Source organism: Scyliorhinus torazame, unplaced genomic scaffold (genome assembly GCF_047496885.1).
Source record: "Scyliorhinus torazame isolate Kashiwa2021f unplaced genomic scaffold, sScyTor2.1 scaffold_242, whole genome shotgun sequence".
Classification (NCBI taxonomy): Eukaryota; Metazoa; Chordata; class Chondrichthyes; order Carcharhiniformes; family Scyliorhinidae; genus Scyliorhinus; species Scyliorhinus torazame.
The window spans coordinates 271,115-288,343 of record NW_027307969.1 but is presented as its reverse complement, the minus strand read 5'-3'; the positions used below and the strand labels follow the sequence as shown (position 1 = coordinate 288,343).

The window sequence follows — 17,229 nt, the reverse complement described above, 5'->3', positions numbered from 1 at the left end:
TTGGGTATCGGGTGCTCCCTCAGTGTTGTAATTGGGTATCGGGTGCTCCCTCAGTGTTGTAATTGGGTATCGGGTGCTCAGTCAGTGTTGTAATTGGGTATCGGGTGCTCCCTCAGTGTTGTAATTGGGTATCGGGTGCTCCCTCAGTGTTGTAATTGGGTATCAGGTGCTCCCTCAGTGTTGTAATTGGGTATCGGGTGCTCCCTCAGTGTTGTAATTGGGTATCGGGTGCTCCCTCAGTGTTGTAATTGGGTATCGGGTGCTCAGTCAGTGTTGTAATTGGGTATTGGGTGCTCCCTCAGTGTTGTAATTGGGTATCGGGTGCTCCTTCAGTGTTGTGATTGGGTATCGGGTGCTCCCTCAGTGTTGTAATTGGGTATCGGGTGCTCCCTCAGTGTTGTAATTGGGTATCGGGTGCTCCCTCAGTGTTGTAATTGGGTATCGGGTGCTCCCTCAGTGTTGTAATTGGGAATCGGGTGCTCAGTCAGTGTTGTAATTGGGTATCGGGTGCTCCCTCAGTGTTGTAATTGGGTATTGAGTGCTCCCTCAGTGTTGTAATTGGGTATCGGGTGCTCCGTCACTGTTGTAATTGGGTATCGGGTGCTCCCTCAGTGTTGTAATTGGGTATCGGGTGCTCAGTCAGTGTTGTAATTGGGTATCGGGTGCTCCCTCAGTGTTGTAATTGGGAATCGGGTGCTCAGTCAGTGTTGTAATTGGGTATCGGGTGCTCCCTCAGTGTTGTAATTGGGTATTGGGTGCTCCCACAGTGTTGTAATTGGGTATTGGGTGCTCCCTCAGTGTTGTAATTGGGTATCGGGTGCTCAGTCAGTGTTGTAATTGGGTATCAGGTGCTCCCTCAGTGTTGTAATTGGGTATTGGGTGCTCCCTCAGTGTTGTAATTGGGTATTGGGTGCTCCCTCAGTGTTGTAATTGGGTATCGGGTGCTCCCTCAGTGTTGTAATTGGGTATCGGGTGCTCCCTCAGTGTTGTAATTGGGTAACGGGTGCTCCCTCAGTGTTGTAATTGGGTATTGGGTGCTCCCTCAGTGTTGTAATTGGGTATCGGGTGCTCCCTCAGTGTTGTAATTGGGTATCGGGTGCTCCCTCAGTGTTGTAATTGGGTATCGGGTGCTCCCTCAGTGTTGTAATTGGGTATTGGGTGCTCCCTCAGTGTTGTAATTGGGTATCGGGTGCTCCCTCAGTGTTGTAATTGGGTATCGGGTGCTCCCTCAGTGTTGTAATTGGGTAACGGGTGCTCCCTCAGTGTTGTAATTGGGTATTGGGTGCTCCCTAAGTGTTGTAATTGGGTATCGGGTGCTCCCTCAGTGTTGTAATTGGGTATTGGGTGCTCCCTCAGTGTTGTAATTGGGTATCGGGTGCTCCCTCAGTGTTGTAATTGGGTATTGAGTGCTCCCTCAGTGTTGTAATTGGGTATCGGGTGCTCCGTCAGTGTTGTAATTGGGTATCCGTTGCTCCCTCAGTGTTGTAATTGGGTATTGGGTGCTCCGTCAGTGTTGTAATTGGGTATCGGGTGCTCCCTCAGTGTTGTAATTGGGTATCGGGTGCTCCCTCTGTGTTGTAATTGGGTATCGGGTGCTCCGTCAGTGTTGTAATTGGGTATCGGGTGCTCCCACAGTGTTGTAATTGGGTATCGGGTGCTCCCTCAGTGTTGTAATTGGGTATCGGGTGCTCCGTCAGTGTTGTAATTGGGTATCGGGTGCTCCGTCAGTGTTGTAATTGGGTATCGGGTGCTCCCTCAGTGTTGTAATTGGGTATTGGGTGCTCCCTCAGTGTTGTAATTGGGTATCGGGTGCTCCCTCAGTGTTGTAATTGTAAAGCAGAGCGGCTGAAAGGGTCGCAGTCCTCAGCAATGGCAGAGAGCTGGATAGACACGATAGGTACAGGTGCTCCAGGAGGGACAGAGGTGCAGGAAAGGGGAGTTGCGTTTTTCATTAAGGGGAGCGTCACGGCAGCAGTCAAGAGATGAAATAACCGAGGAATCATCCAGCGATGTTTTGTGGGTGGAACCAAGGATGGGATGGTGACCTCATTGGGATTGTACCCAAACAGTCAACAGGAATTAGAAGCTGAAATATGCAGGGAGATTGGGGAAACTTGCAGGGTAGGGGGAGTCTGAGGGGGGGAGGGGGGACAGAGGGGGAAGACAGAGGGGGAAGAGGGTGGGGGGGGGAAGACAGAGGGGGAGAGGGTAAATACCAGTCCTGGAGTGAGCAGGGAGAGTGGGGGAGGGGAAAGTGTCGGATATCTATCAGGATTTGTTGGAGGCGGAGGAGACCCCGGTGGAGGAACTGAAGGGCAAGTGGGAGGAGTTAGGTGGGGAGTTAGAGGCGGGTCTGTGGGTGGACGCCCGCAGGGTTAATTCCTCCTCATCATGTGCCAGGCTCAGCCTAGTACAGTTTAAGGTGGTACACCGGGCACACATGAAGGTGGCGAGGATGAGCAAGTTTTTCGGGGTAGACGATAGATGTGCGAGAAGCCCAGCAAACCACGTCCACATGTTTTGGGCATGCCCGAAGCTTAGAGGGTTTTGCTCGAGCAATGTCCAAGGTGCTCGACACCCGGGCGGTGCCGAGTCCGGAGGTGGCGATCTTTGGAGTGTCAGAAGATCCCGGAGTACAGGGAGTGAAATAGGCCGACGTTCTGGCCTTTGCCTCCCTGGTAGCCCGGAGACAGATCCTTTTAATGTGGAGGCACTCGGAGCCCCCGAGCGTGGAGACTTGGCTCAGTGACATGGCTGGGTTCCTCAAGCTGGAGAAAATAAAGTTTGCCTTGAGGGGGTCAATGCTGGGGTTCTCTCGGAGGACGCAGCCGTTCGTCGACTTTCTGGGGGCGAATTAAAGTGTCGGCAGAAGCAGCACTCTGAAGGGGGGGGGAAAGTGCAATATGGTTAAGGGATGTACAGAAGGGGTTGGGTGGGAAATATCTCCTTTACTATGTTGATGGTTATGTTGTTATTGCTTTTGTTATTGTTATCAATAAAAATATATTTTTTTGAAACAACTAAACTGTTGCAGCGTTCGGCCGTGTTTATAAAATGGGTTTTATAAAACAGATTGGGGGCAGTCCCAGGATGTTGCTGTGCCTTTATTATTTCAATAATGCTTTGCTGTAATCAATTTCCAGCTTTCTCTTCCCGAGGAGAGTTGATTTTGAAGCTTGGACGACGCAAAGAGAATCCTTCCTCGGCGAGGAATCCTCAGACAGGAGTTCGAACCTGAGAGAAACAGAATAAATGTCAATGTGTCTTTGTGTGTCATTATTGGGGTTTCATTATTCTGATGGCTACTCAAGTGTTGGGCTCTTTTGTTTTTTTGGAAGCGGGGGGGTGGGGGGGGGGGTGCAGGAGTCTCAGTGTCTCTGGGGGGCGGGGGGGGGGTGCAGGAGTCTCAGTGTCTCTGGGGGGCGGGGGGGGGGTGCAGGAGTCTCAGTGTCTCTGGGGGGGCGGGGGTGGGGGGGAGAGGCAGGAGTCCGTGTCTCTGGGGGGAGTGGGAGACCGGTGACATTTTCACACTGAGGGTTGGGTGAGTTATTCCAGTGAACAAGATGTTGTGTGGGAACAGGAGGGAGCGCAGCCTCAGGTGATTAAGGAGGTGGAGTGTGGGAACAGGAGGGAGCGCAGCCTCAGGTGATTAAGGAGGTGGAGTGTGGGAACAGGAGGGAGCGCAGCCTCAGGTGATTAAGGAGGTGGAGTGTGGGAACAGGAGGGAGCGCAGCCTCAGGTGATTAAGGAGGTGGAGTGTGGGAACAGGAGGGAGCGCAGCCTCAGGTGATTAAGGAGGTGGAGTGTGGGAGCAGGAGGGAGCGCAGCCTCAGGTGATTAAGGAGGTGGAGTGTGGGAGCAGGAGGGAGCGCAGCCTCAGGTGATTAAGGAGGTGGAGTGTGGGAGCAGGAGGGAGCGCAGCCTCAGGTGATTAAGGAGGTGGAGTGTGGGAGCAGGAGGGAGCGCAGCCTCAGGTGATTAAGGAGGTGGAGTGTGGGAGCAGGAGGGAGCGCAGCCTCAGGTGATTAAGGAGGTGGAGTGTGGGAGCAGGAGGGAGCGCAGCCTCAGGTGATTAAGGAGGTGGAGTGTGGGAACAGGAGGGAGCGCAGCCTCAGGTGATTAAGGAGGTGGAGTGTGGGAGCAGGAGGGAGCGCAGCCTCAGGTGATTAAGGAGGTGGAGTGTGGGAGCAGGAGGGAGCGCAGCCTCAGGTGATTAAGGAGGTGGAGTGTGGGAGCAGGAGGGAGCGCAGCCTCAGGTGATTAAGGAGGTGGAGTGTGGGAGCAGGAGGGAGCGCAGCCTCAGGTGATTAAGGAGGTGGAGTGTGGGAGCAGGAGGGAGCGCAGCCTCAGGTGATTAAGGAGGTGGAGTGTGGGAACAGGAGGGAGCGCAGCCTCAGGTGATTAAGGAGGTGGAGTGTGGGAACAGGAGGGAGCGCAGCCTCAGGTGATTAAGGAGGTGGAGTGTGGGAGCAGGAGGGAGCGCAGCCTCAGGTGATTAAGGAGGTGGAGTGTGGGAGCAGGAGGGAGCGCAGCCTCAGGTGATTAAGGAGGTGGAGTGTGGGAGCAGGAGGGAGCGCAGCCTCAGGTGATTAAGGAGGTGGAGTGTGGGAGCAGGAGGGAGCGCAGCCTCAGGTGATTAAGGAGGTGGAGTGTGGGAGCAGGAGGGAGCGCAGCCTCAGGTGATTAAGGAGGTGGAGTGTGGGAGCAGGAGGGAGCGCAGCCTCAGGTGATTAAGGAGGTGGAGTGTGGGAGCAGGAGGGAGCGCAGCCTCAGGTGATTAAGGAGGTGGAGTGTGGGAGCAGGAGGGAGCGCAGCCTCAGGTGATTAAGGAGGTGGAGTGTGGGAGCAGGAGGGAGCGCAGCCTCAGGTGATTAAGGAGGTGGAGTGTGGGAGCAGGAGGGAGCGCAGCCTCAGGTGATTAAGGAGGTGGAGTGTGGGAGCAGGAGGGAGCGCAGCCTCAGGTGATTAAGGAGGTGGAGTGTGGGAGCAGGAGGGAGCGCAGCCTCAGGTGATTAAGGAGGTGGGGCAGGAGGGAACACCCCCTCAGGAAGGGATTAAGGAGGTGGGGCAGGAGGGAACGTAGCCTCAGGTGATTAAGGGGCAGGAGGGAACGCAGCCTCAGGAAGGGATTAAGGAGAAGTGGGGAGCAGGAGGGGTCTGGTGTGTTTAATAAATTAAATAGTGGATTTGCACCTTCATTTCATTTAAACTCTCCCCATGTGGGTCAGGGTTTTGTAAGGGGGCGAACGGACCCCCCCCCCCCCCCCCCAGCTCTGTATCTACATTGGCAATAAAATGTGTAAACAACCAACCTGACCCGAGGATTAAGTATTTTATCCAGGGGGGATATTTTTGGGGAAGAATGTGTGGGGGGGAGGGGAGTATAATAGGGTTGAAAATATTTGGGGGGGAATATTTGTAGAAAAAAAAAATAACGGGGGGGCAATTTGAGGGGGGTATAAAATTGGGGGGGGGAAATAATTTTTGCCGGGGGGCAAATTTGAGGGGGGGGCAATTTGAGGGGGGCAAAATTTGAGGGGGGGCAATTTGAGGGGCAAATTTGAGGGGGGGGGGCAAAATTTGAGGGGGGGGCAATTTGAGGGGCAAATTTGAGGGGGGGGCAATAATTTTGGCTGGGGGGCAATTTGAGGGGGCATAAAATTGGGGGGGAAATAATTTTGGCTGGGGGGCAAATTTGAGGGGGGGGGCAATTTGAGGGGGGCAAATTTGAGGGGGGGGGAAATTTGAGGGGGGGGAAATTTGAGGGGGGGGCAAATTTGAGGGGCGGGCAAATTTGAGGGGGGGCAAATTTGAGGGGGGGGCAATTTGAGGGGGCATAAAATTGGGGGGGAAATAATTTCGGCCGGGGGGGCAAATTTGAGGGGGGAATATTTGTAGAAAAAAAATGAGGGGGGGGGGGAAATAATTTTGCCGGGGGGGGGGGCAAATTTGAGGTTTAAATTTGAGGGGGCTTAAATTTGGGGGGGAAATAATTTTCGCCGGGGGGCAAATTTGAGGGGGGGAATAAAATTGGCGGGGGGGGGGGATAAAATTGGCGCGGGGGGATAAAATTGGCGGGGGGGGAACAGAACCCAGCAGGAGGGGCAGAATCCAGCAAGGGGGCCGAACCCAGCCAGGGGGGGGGCAGAGAAAGACAGAGAGAGAGAAAGGACAGAGAGAGAAAGAAAGACAGAGAGAGAGAGAGAAAGAAAGACAGAGAGAGAGAGAGAGAGAAAGAAAGACAGAGAGAGAGAGAAAGAAAGACAGAGAGAGAGAGAGAAAGAAAGACAGAGAGAGAGAAAGAAAGACAGAGAGAGAGAGAAAGAAAGACAGAGAGAGAGAGAAAGAAAGACAGAGAGAGAGAGAGAGAGAAAGAAAGACAGAGAGAGAGAGAGAAAGAAAGACAGAGAGAGAGAAAGGACAGAGAGAGAGAAAGGACAGAGAGAGAGAAAGAAGGACAGAGAGAGACAGAGAGAAAAAGGAGAGAGAGAGAGAGAGAAAGGACAGAGAGAGAGAAAGAAGGACAGAGAGAGAGAAAGGACAGAGAGAGAGAGAGAAAGAAAGACAGAGAGAGAGAAAGGACAGAGAGAGAGAGAGAAAGAAAGACAGAGAGAGAGAGAGAGAGAAAGAGAAAGAAAGACAGAGAGAGAGAGAGAGAGAGAAAGAGAAAGAAAGACAGAGAGAGAGAGAAAGAAAGACAGAGAGAGAGAGAGAGAAAAGGAAAGACAGAGAGAGAGAGAAGGAAAGACAGAGAGAGAGAGAAGGAAAGACAGAGAGAGAGAGAGAAGGAAAGACAGAGAGAGAGAGAAGGAAAGACAGAGAGAGAGAAGGAAAGACAGAGAGAGAAGGAAAGACAGAGAGAGAAGGACAGAGAGAGAAGGACAGAGAGAGAAGGGCAGAGAGAGAAGGGCAGAGAGAGAAGGACAGAGAGAGAAGGACAGAGAGAGAAGGACAGAGAGAGAAAGACAGAGAGAGAAAGACAGAGAGAGAGAGGCAGAGAGAGAGAAAGGCAGAGAGAGAGAAAGGCAGAGAGAGAGAAAGGCAGAGAGAAGGAAAGACAGAGAGAGAGAGAGAAGGAAAGACAGAGAGAGAGAGAGAGAAGGAAAGACAGAGAGAGAGAGAAGGAAAGACAGAGAGAGAGAGAAGGAAAGACAGAGAGAGAGAGAAGGAAAGACAGAGAGAGAGAGAAGGAAAGACAGAGAGAGAGAGAGAAGGAAAGACAGAGAGAGAGAGAAGGAAAGACAGAGAGAGAGAGAAGGAAAGACAGAGAGAGAGAGAAGGAAAGACAGAGAGAGAAGGAAAGACAGAGAGAGAAGGACAGAGAGAGAAGGACAGAGAGAGAAGGACAGAGAGAGAAGGACAGAGAGAGAAGGACAGAGAGAGAAGGGCAGAGAGAGAAGGACAGAGAGAGAAGGACAGAGAGAGAAGGACAGAGAGAGAAAGGCAGAGAGAGAGAAAGGCAGAGAGAGAGAAAGGCAGAGAGAGAGAAAGGCAGAGAGAGAGAGAAAGGCAGAGAGAGAGAAAGACAGAGAGAGAGAAAGGCAGAGAGAGAGAAAGGCAGAGAGAAGGAAAGACAGAGAGAGAGAGAGAGAAGGAAAGACAGAGAGAGAGAGAAGGAAAGACAGAGAGAGAGAGAAGGAAAGACAGAGAGAGAGAGAGAAGGAAAGACAGAGAGAGAGAAGGAAAGACAGAGAGAGAGAAGGAAAGACAGAGAGAGAGAAGGAAAGACAGAGAGAGAAGGAAAGACAGAGAGAGAAGGACAGAGAGAGAGAGAAGGACAGAGAGAGAGAAAGGCAGAGAGAGAGAGAAAGGCAGAGAGAGAAAGGCAGAGAGAGAGAAAGGCAGAGAGAGAGAAAGGCAGAGAGAGAGAAAGGCAGAGAGAGAGAGAGGCAGAGAGAGAGAAAGGCAGAGAGAGAGAAAGGCAGAGAGAGAGAAAGGCAGAGAGAGAGAAAGGCAGAGAGAGAGAAAGAATGACAGAGAGAAAGAAGGACAGAGAGAGAGAAAGGACAGAGAGAGAGAAAGGACAGAGAGAGAGAAAGGACAGAGAGAGAGAAAGAAGGAGAGAGAGAGACAGAGAGAAAAAGGAGAGAGAGAGAGAGAAAGACAGAGAGAGAGAAAGGACAGAGAGAGAGAAAGAAGGACAGAGAGAGACAGAGAGAAAAAGGAGAGAGAGAGAGAGAAAGACAGAGAGAGAAGGACAGAGAGAGAGAAAGGAGGACAGAGAGAGAGAAAGAAGGACAGAGAGAGAGAAAGAAGGACAGAGAGAGAGAAAGAAGGACAGAGAGAGACAAAGAAGGACAGAGAGAGAGAAAGGACAGAGAGAGAGAAAGAAGGATAGAGAGAGAGAAAGAAGGACAGAGAGAGAGAAAGGACAGAGAGAGAGAAAGAAGGACAGAGAGAGAGACAGAGACAAAGACACAGAGAGAGAGACAGAGACAAAGACAGAGAGAGAGACAGAGACGGTGAGAAAGTCAGCGTGGAGAAAAGCTGGATCGTACATCATAATGCAATTAAAGACAGAGATTGAAACAGGAAAAAGTCAGGGAGAGAGAGAGATTGGGTGGAATGCAGTGAGAGAGAGAGAGTGGATTGAAAAGAGACAAGAGTCAATAGCAGAATGAGGCAGGAATCAAAGAGACAGAAATTGGAGTTTCATACTCACCTTTCCACGTGATCTCCATGGCTTGATTCACCCTCAGCTCAGCCTCGGTGGTGGGGAGAGAGATCTCAGTCAGGAGTGTACTGTGGGGTGTAAAATATCAGAGCTGGGACTCCATGCTCACACACACATTCACACACACAGAGCGAAGACACCTATACTTACCAAGTCCACATGGTGAAGAGAGAGAAAATGGATCCCTACTCTTTAAATACCCCAAATGAGTCACAAAAAGAATCCCCACCTCCCCACTAATGATACCCAACCAGCTCACGGTTACCCTCACCTGAACACACCTCCTCCAGGTCTGGGCCAGACCAAGAGAAACCTCAGAGATTGGGAGGGTGTGTTGTCAACCCCTGCTCAATGGATTATCCCAGGGCTGTGTCTCTCTCTCTCTTGCCCCTCACCTCAGCACCTCAGCCACAATGCAGATTCCAATGAACACCATCTACAACTGGCCATTGCAGCTTGATCATCTTCGACTACAGAAGGTACAGCCAATCCTGATTTGCTGCTTTATGTTAAGTTTCCACAGACATCCATTTCTTCCAAACACTCTTGCTGCTTTTACAGCGGGAGCTCACGTGTGTCTGTGTGTGTGTGTGTGTGTGTGTCCCTGTGTGTGTCTGTGTGTGTGTCCCTGTGTGTGTCCCTGTGTGTGTGCATTTAGGCAATCGCTACAGTTTAGAGCTGGAAAACGTGACACATTTCAGAATCTTAGCACTCGCTGAGCAACGGGGAGAGATCTGATGCTTAAACAAGTAGCCTCAGAGAGAGACAGGAGGCTCAGCTCTCTGTAAACTGTACCTCACACACACAGCTCCTGTGTCACTCGCAATCCAGGCTCAGCTCTCTGTAAACTGTATCCCGCACTCACACTCAGCTACACAACAACTCCTGTGTCACAGGCAATCCAGGCTCAGCTCTCTGTAAACTGTATCCCACACACACACTCAGCTACACAACACCTCCTGTGTCACAGGCAATCCAGGCACAGCTCTCTGTAAACTACCCCACACACACACTCAGCTACACAACACCTCCTGTGTCACAGGCAATCCAGGCACAGCTCTCTGTAAACTACCCCACACACACACTCAGCTACACAACACCTCCTGTGTCACAGGCAATCCAGGCCCAGCTCTCTATAAACTGTACCCCACACACACTCAGCTACACAACAACTCCTGTGCCACAGGCAATCCAGGCTCAGCTCTCTATAAACTGTACCCCACACACACACTCAGCTACACAACACCTCCTGTGTCACAGGCAATCCAGGCCCAGCTCTCTGTAAACTACCCCACACACACACTCAGCTACACACCTCCTGTGTCACAGGCAATCCAGGCCCAGCTCTCTATAAACTACCCCACACACACACTCAGCTACACAACAGCTCCTGTGTCACAGGCAATCCAGGCCCAGCTCTCTGTAAACTACCCCACACGCACACTCAGCTACACAACAACTCCTGTGTGACTCGCAATCCAGGCCCAGCTCTCTGTAAACTACCCCACACGCACACTCAGCTACACAACAGCTCCTGTGTGACTCGCAATCCAGGCGACTCATTTGAAAAGTAAAAATGAAAATCGCTTACTGAAACAAGTAGGCTTCAATGTCCTGTTTGGGGAGGCTGCTACGGGAATTGAACCGTGCTGATGGCCTGCCTTGGTCTGCATTCTAAGCCAGCGATTTAGCCCTGAAATCTGTGAGGCTTTATTCCATGACGATCACATTGCCCCGAAAGTTCGCTCCATGTGAATATAGTGTGTGCGGCACTGCAAGGGACTCCAATACACTGACCCATTGGTTCGGTTAACAACCTTCATTTACCCTACCCAACATTCTCCCATGTGTGCTGTGTGACACACAGACTGACAGCTCTCCGTCCACAGCAACTTGCAGCCACCTCCCGGAGACTTTGGCAGCGAGTGAACGAGTGTCAGCTCCACTCAGCTTCTGGTGTCTTTGGAGTTTGATTTGAAAATGTTATATCCCTCACTTCCCTGCCTCCCAGACTGTGTGCTGACAGCTCGGATATGTGTGGACCCCTGTCACTGTGGCAAAGTCACTCTGCTGGACTCTCCCTGTGGGAGAGTCACCCTCACTCATTTCCATTTAAACATGCTGCTGCGAACATAACTCAGTAGAAACAGAGTCTTCAGCCCTCTGATCAGGAGCTGGGCTGGTCACACACACCCTCAATATACTCACAGACACCGCAGCAGGAGACAGGACTCTCACCTGCCTTTTATTGGAAGAAGTCTTACAACACCTCTTCATCCACCTGAGGAAGGAGCAGCGCTCCGAAAGCTAGTGAATCAAAACAAACCTGTTGGACTTTAACCTGGTGTTGTTAGACTTCTCACTGAGCCCAGGACAGTCCCAAACTGGCATCTCCACATCAGGGCTGCTTTCTATTATTCATTGTTCCACAGGTTACAGTCCCCTCTGTTTGGGACAGGGACAGCATTTTATAATCCATCCCGACTTGCTGCTGGCTATGGTTAGAATATCACACTCACAGATCTTCATCGACACCCAGTCACACAAACATATTCACACACACACACACACACAGCCACACACAAGCACTCACACACACATACATACGCTCACGTGCTGGCCAGGCACATACATTTTCACACACACATGCAGTCATATCCTCGCATACGCAGATGGACACACTCTCACACACTCACTTACACACACTCACATCAATCTTCACACACAAGCGCTCACACACAGACTTACACACTCGCACATTCTCACGTACCTTACCCACATTTGCTGATTACTATTACATTAAAGCTGACTTTCACTTGAATCAATTTCTTCCAAAAGTCCTGATTGCTTTTCCAAATGGAGCTAACATTTGCAAGCCGACCTATTTGTTGTGTGTGGGGGCGAGTGTGTGTGTCTGGGTTACATGTTTAGTCCGTCCACAGACATTACCGGCAGAAACCTTTACACATTTCACAATCATAAACAACTCGGTGGCAAGAGATTCCGAAGATCAAATGCTGCATTTTTCTGCCTCTGACAAGCAGCTCTGCAGAGGCACAGAGAGAGAGAGAGAGAGAGACCGTCTGGTGGGGAATGTCTGAATCACACACACCTTTACCAATCTCCACCTAGTGGGGAATGTCTGAATCACACACACCTTTACCAATCTCCACCTAGTGGGGAATGTCTGAATCACACACACACCTTTACCAATCTCCACCTAGTGGGGAATGTCTGAATCGCACACACACCTTTACCAAACTCCACCTAGTGGGGAATGTCTGAATCACACACACCTTTACCAATCTCCACCTAGTGGGGAATGTCTGAATCACACACACACCTTTACCAATCTCCACCTAGTGGGGAATGTCTGAATCACACACACACCTTTACCAAACTCCACCTAGTGGGGAATGTCTGAATCACACACACACCTTTACCAAACTCCACCTAGTGGGGAATGTCTGAATCACACACACACCTTTACCAATCTCCACCTAGTGGGGAATGTCTGAATCACACACACCTTTACCAAACTCCACCTAGTGGGGAATGTCTGAATCACACACACACCTTTACCAATCTCCACCTAGTGGGGAATGTCTGAATCACACACACACCTTTACCAAACTCCACCTAGTGGGGAATGTCTGAATCACACACACACCTTTACCAATCTCCACCTAGTGGGGAATGTCTGAATCACACACACCTTTACCAAACTCCACCTAGTGGGGAATGTCTGAATCACACACACCTTTACCAAACTCCACCTAGTGGGGAATGTCTGAATCACACACACACCTTTACCAAACTCCACCTAGTGGGGAATGTCTGAATCACACACACCTTTACCAAACTCCACCTAGTGGGGAATGTCTGAATCACACACACACCTTTACCAAACTCCACCTAGTGGGGAATGTCTGAATCACACACACCTTTACCAAACTCCACCTAGTGGGGAATGTCTGAATCACACACATCTTTACCAAACTCCACCTAGTGGGGAATGTCTGAATCACACACACACCTTTACCAAACTCCACCTAGTGGGGAATGTCTGAATCACACACACACCTTTACCAAACTCCACCTAGTGGGGAATGTCTGAATCACACACACACCTTTACCAATCTCCACCTAGTGGGGAATGTCTGAATCACACACACCTTTACCAATCTCCACCTAGTGGGGAATGTCTGAATCACACACACACCTTTACCAAACTCCACCTAGTGGGGAATGTCTGAATCACACACACACCTTTACCAAACTCCACCTAGTGGGGAATGTCTGAATCACACACACACCTTTACCAATCTCCACCTAGTGGGGAATGTCTGAATCACACACACCTTTACCAAACTCCACCTAGTGGGGAATGTCTGAATCACACACACCTTTACCAAACTCCACCTAGTGGGGAATGTCTGAATCACACACACACCTTTACCAAACTCCACCTAGTGAGGAATGTCTGAATCACACACACCTTTACCAAACTCCACCTAGTGGGGAATGTCTGAATCACACACACACCTTTACCAAACTCCACCTAGGGTTATGTGGGACTGGAAGCCCTAATGTCATTGGCTGACAGATCCCGGGTCCTGGTTGGCCATTGACCTCAAGCTCCGCCCTGAAGGCGGAGTATAAGAAGCCGGAGTCTTCCCCCGCAGGCCAGTTTACTATCGAGCTGCGGGGGAACAGACACGCTTAATAAAGCCTCATCGACTTCACTCTATTCGTCTCACGGAGTCTTTTTGAGCTACAAGAAGTAAATGGTTAATCATATATAGCACAGAGGCCTCTGAAACAGCTTTTTAATTGGGGGCTCCCAAGACCCCACTGCCTGTCTCCAGCTCCAAGCGATTATTAAGACAAAGTAAATGGTTAAACATATACAGCACAGTTGTCACTGAAACTGCTTTTTAATTGGGGGCTCCCGGACCACAGTGCCTGTCCCCTGCTCCCAGGGATTATTGAGAAGTAAAAGGTTAACTATATACAGCACAGAAGTCTCTGAAACAGCTTTTTAATTGGGGGCTCCAAAGGCCACACTGCCTGTCCCCTGCTCCCAGGGATTATTGAGCAGTAAATGGTTAAATATATACAGCACAGAGGTCTCTGAAACAGCTTTTTAATTGGGGGCTCCCAAGGCCACACTGGCTGTCCCCTGCTCCCAGGGTTTATTGAGCAGTAAATGGTTAACTATATACAGGCACAGAGGTCTCTGAAACAGCTTTTTAATTGGGGGCTCCCAAGGTCACACTGCCTGTCCCCTGCTCCCAGGGATTATTGAGCAGTAAATGGTTAACTATATACAGAACAGTCTGTGAAACAGCTTTTTAATTGGGGGCTCCCGAGGCCACACTGCCTGACCCCTGCTCCCAGGGATTATTGAGAAGTAAATGGTTAATTATATATAGCACAGAGCCCTCTGAAACAGCTTTATAATTGGGGGCTCCCAAGGCCACACTGCCTGTCCCCTGCTCCAAGGGATTATTGAGCAGTAAATGGTTAACTATATACAGCACAGAGGACTCTGAAAGTGTTTTAATTGGGGCTCCCGAGGCCACACTGCCTGTCGCCTGCTCCCAGAGATTATTAAGACAAAGTAAATGGTTAAATATATACAGCACAGAAGTCTCTGAAACCGCTTTTTAATTGGGGGCTCCCAAGGCCACACTGCCTGTCCCCTGCTCCCAGGGATTATTGACCAGTAAATGGTTAACTATATACAGGCACAGAGGTCTCTGAAACAGCTTTTTAATTGGGGGCCCCCGAGGCCACACTGCCTGTCCCCTGCTCCCAGGGATTATTGAGCAGTAAATGGTTAACTATATACAGCACAGAGTATCTGAAACACCTTTTTAACTATGGTCTCCCGAGGCCACACTGTCTGTCCCCTGCTCCCAGGGATTATTGAGCAGTAAATGGTTAACTATATACAGGCCCAGTAGTCTCTGAAACAGCTTTTTAATTGGGGGCTCCCAAGGTCACACTGCCTGTCCCCTGCTCCCAGGGATTATTGAGCAGTAAATGGTTAACTATATACAGAACAGTCTGTGAAACAGCTTTTTAATTGGGGGCTCCCGAGGCCACACTGCCTGACCCCTGCTCCGAGGGATTATTGAGCAATAAATTGTTAACTATATACAGCACAGAGGTCTCTGAACCAGCTTTTTAATTGGGGGCTCCCGGACCGCACTGCCTGTCCCCTGCTCCCACTGATTATTGACCAGTAAATGGTTAACGATATACAGGCACAGAGGTCTCTGAAACAGCTTTTTAACTGGGGGCTCCCGGACCACACTGCCTGTCTCCTGCTTCCAGGGATTATTGAGCAGTAAATGGTTAACTATATACAGCACAGAGGTCTCTGAAACTGCTTTTTAATTGGGGGCTCCCGGAGCCACACTGCCTGTCCCCTGCTCCCAGGGATTATTGAGCAGTAATTGGTTAACTATATACTGCACAGAGGTCTCTGAAACAGCGTTTTAATTGTTTTCTCCCGAGACCACACTGCCTGTCCCCTGCTCGCAGGGATTATTGAGCAGTAAATGGTTCACTATATACAGGCCCAGTAGTCTCTGAAACAGCTTTTTAATTGGGGGCTCCCAAGGTCACACTGCCTGTCCCCTGCTCCCAGGGATTATTGAGCAGTAAATGGTTAACTATATACAGAACAGTCTGTGAAACAGCGTTTTAATTGTTTTCTCCCGAGACCACACTGCCAGTCCCCTGCTCCCAGGGATTATTGAGCAGTAAATGGTTAACTATATTCAGGCACAGAGGTCTCTGAAACAGCTTTTTAATTGGGGGCTCACGGAGCCACACTGCCTGTCCCCTGCTCCCAGGGATTATTGAGCAGTAAATGGTTAACTATATACAGCACAGAGCCCTCTGAAACAGCTTTATAATTGGGGGCTCCCAAGGCCACACTGCCTGTCCCCTGCTCCAAGGGATTATTGAGCAGTAAATTGTTAACTATATACAGCACAGAGGTCTCTGAACCAGCTTTTTAACTGGGGGCTCCCGTACCACACTGCCTGTCTCCTGCTCCCAGGGATTATTGAGCAGTAAATGGTGAACTATATACAGCACAGAGGTCTCTGAAACTGCTTTTTAATTGGGGGCTCCCGGACCACACTGCCTGTCTCCTGCTCCCAGGGAGTATTGAGCAGTAAATGGTTAACTATATACAGCACAGAGGTCTCAGAAACAGCTTTTTAATTGGGGGCTCCCGGACCACACTGCCTGTCCCCTGCTCCCAGGGATTATTGAGCAACGAGACGGCAAAGTCCCGGAGAATTGTTAGAGGAATTCTACGCCGCGCTGCTAATTTTGGGACGGGGCTGCAGCTGCCCGCCGGTAAACACGGCTGAACACACGGACATGTTAATTCGCGATGCGTTTGTGGCAGGTATGAACTCTCCCCAAATCCGCCAAAAACTTTTAGAAAGAGAGTCGCTAGGACTCTCAGAGGCACGGGCCCTCGCAGCCTCCCTAGATGTGGCCTCGCAAAACGCCCGCACCTACGGCCCTGACCGTGCGGCAGCCCCTTGGGCTCCGTGGACCCCCGTCGCGACAAACCCCCCCCTCACAGGTTTGCGCGGTTAAAGCGGCAGATCATCCCGGGGGTGCCCGCTGCTATTTCTGCGGCCAGGCGAAACACCCCCGGCAGCGCTGCCCGGCCCGCGCAGCGATTTGCAAGAGCTGCGGCAAAAAGGGCCATTTCGCGGCTGTGTGCCGGTCCCGGGGGGTCACCGCTGTCCCCGGAGAAGAAAGAGTCCAGCGCATCCCAAACGCTCCCCAACGCCCCCCCCCCCCCAGTGCCCCATGTGCGACCCGCAGGCGCCGCCATTTTGGGTCCCGGCCACCATGAGGGGAGGATGGGCGCCGCCATCTTGTGACCCCCCCCAGTCATGTGCGATGCATGGGGGCGGCCATTTTGTCCACCCCCGCTGCCATCTTGGGACCCCCCAGCCATGTGCGATGCATGGGGGCGGCCATTTTGTTCACCCCGCCGCCATCTTGGACGACAACAATGGACCCCAGCATCGACGGCTCCACGGGGTTCGAAGAAGACGCTGAGACACTGCGACCACGTCTGGCCTCGGTGACGCTGGACCAAGCACGGCCCCGGACGCTCCAGACGACGACAACAACGGTGCTGATCAACGGACACGAGACACCATGCCTGATCGACTCCAGGAGCACAGAAAGCTTCATCCACCCCGACACGGTAAGACGCTGTTTTTTGACCATCCGTCCCAGTACGCAAAAGGTTTCCCTAGCTGCAGGATCCCACTCCGTACAGATCAAAGGCTTCTGCATAGTGACCCTAACGGTGCAAGGGAGGGAGTTTAAAAACTACAGGCTCTACGTCCTTCCCCAACTCTGTGCGCCCACATTACTGGGATTAGATTTCCAGTGTAACCAGCAGAGCCTAACTTTCCAATTCGGCGGCCCAATACCCCCACTCACTATCTGCAGCCTCGCGACCCTCAAGGTTGAACCGCCGTCCTTGTTTGCGAACCTCACCC

General features: G+C 51.1%; 1 long non-coding RNA gene across 1 annotated transcript; it reads right to left on the bottom strand.

Annotated features, from left to right (window-relative positions):
- Positions 1–3,086: 3,086 nt before the first annotated feature.
- LOC140405798 (uncharacterized) lies at positions 3,087–8,818 on the bottom strand. The gene is made up of 2 exons (XR_011938763.1): positions 8,663–8,818; positions 3,087–3,234 (listed from the first exon to the last, which is right to left on the bottom strand). It is a non-coding gene; the product is annotated as an uncharacterized lncRNA (long non-coding RNA).
- Positions 8,819–17,229: the final 8,411 nt, after the last annotated feature.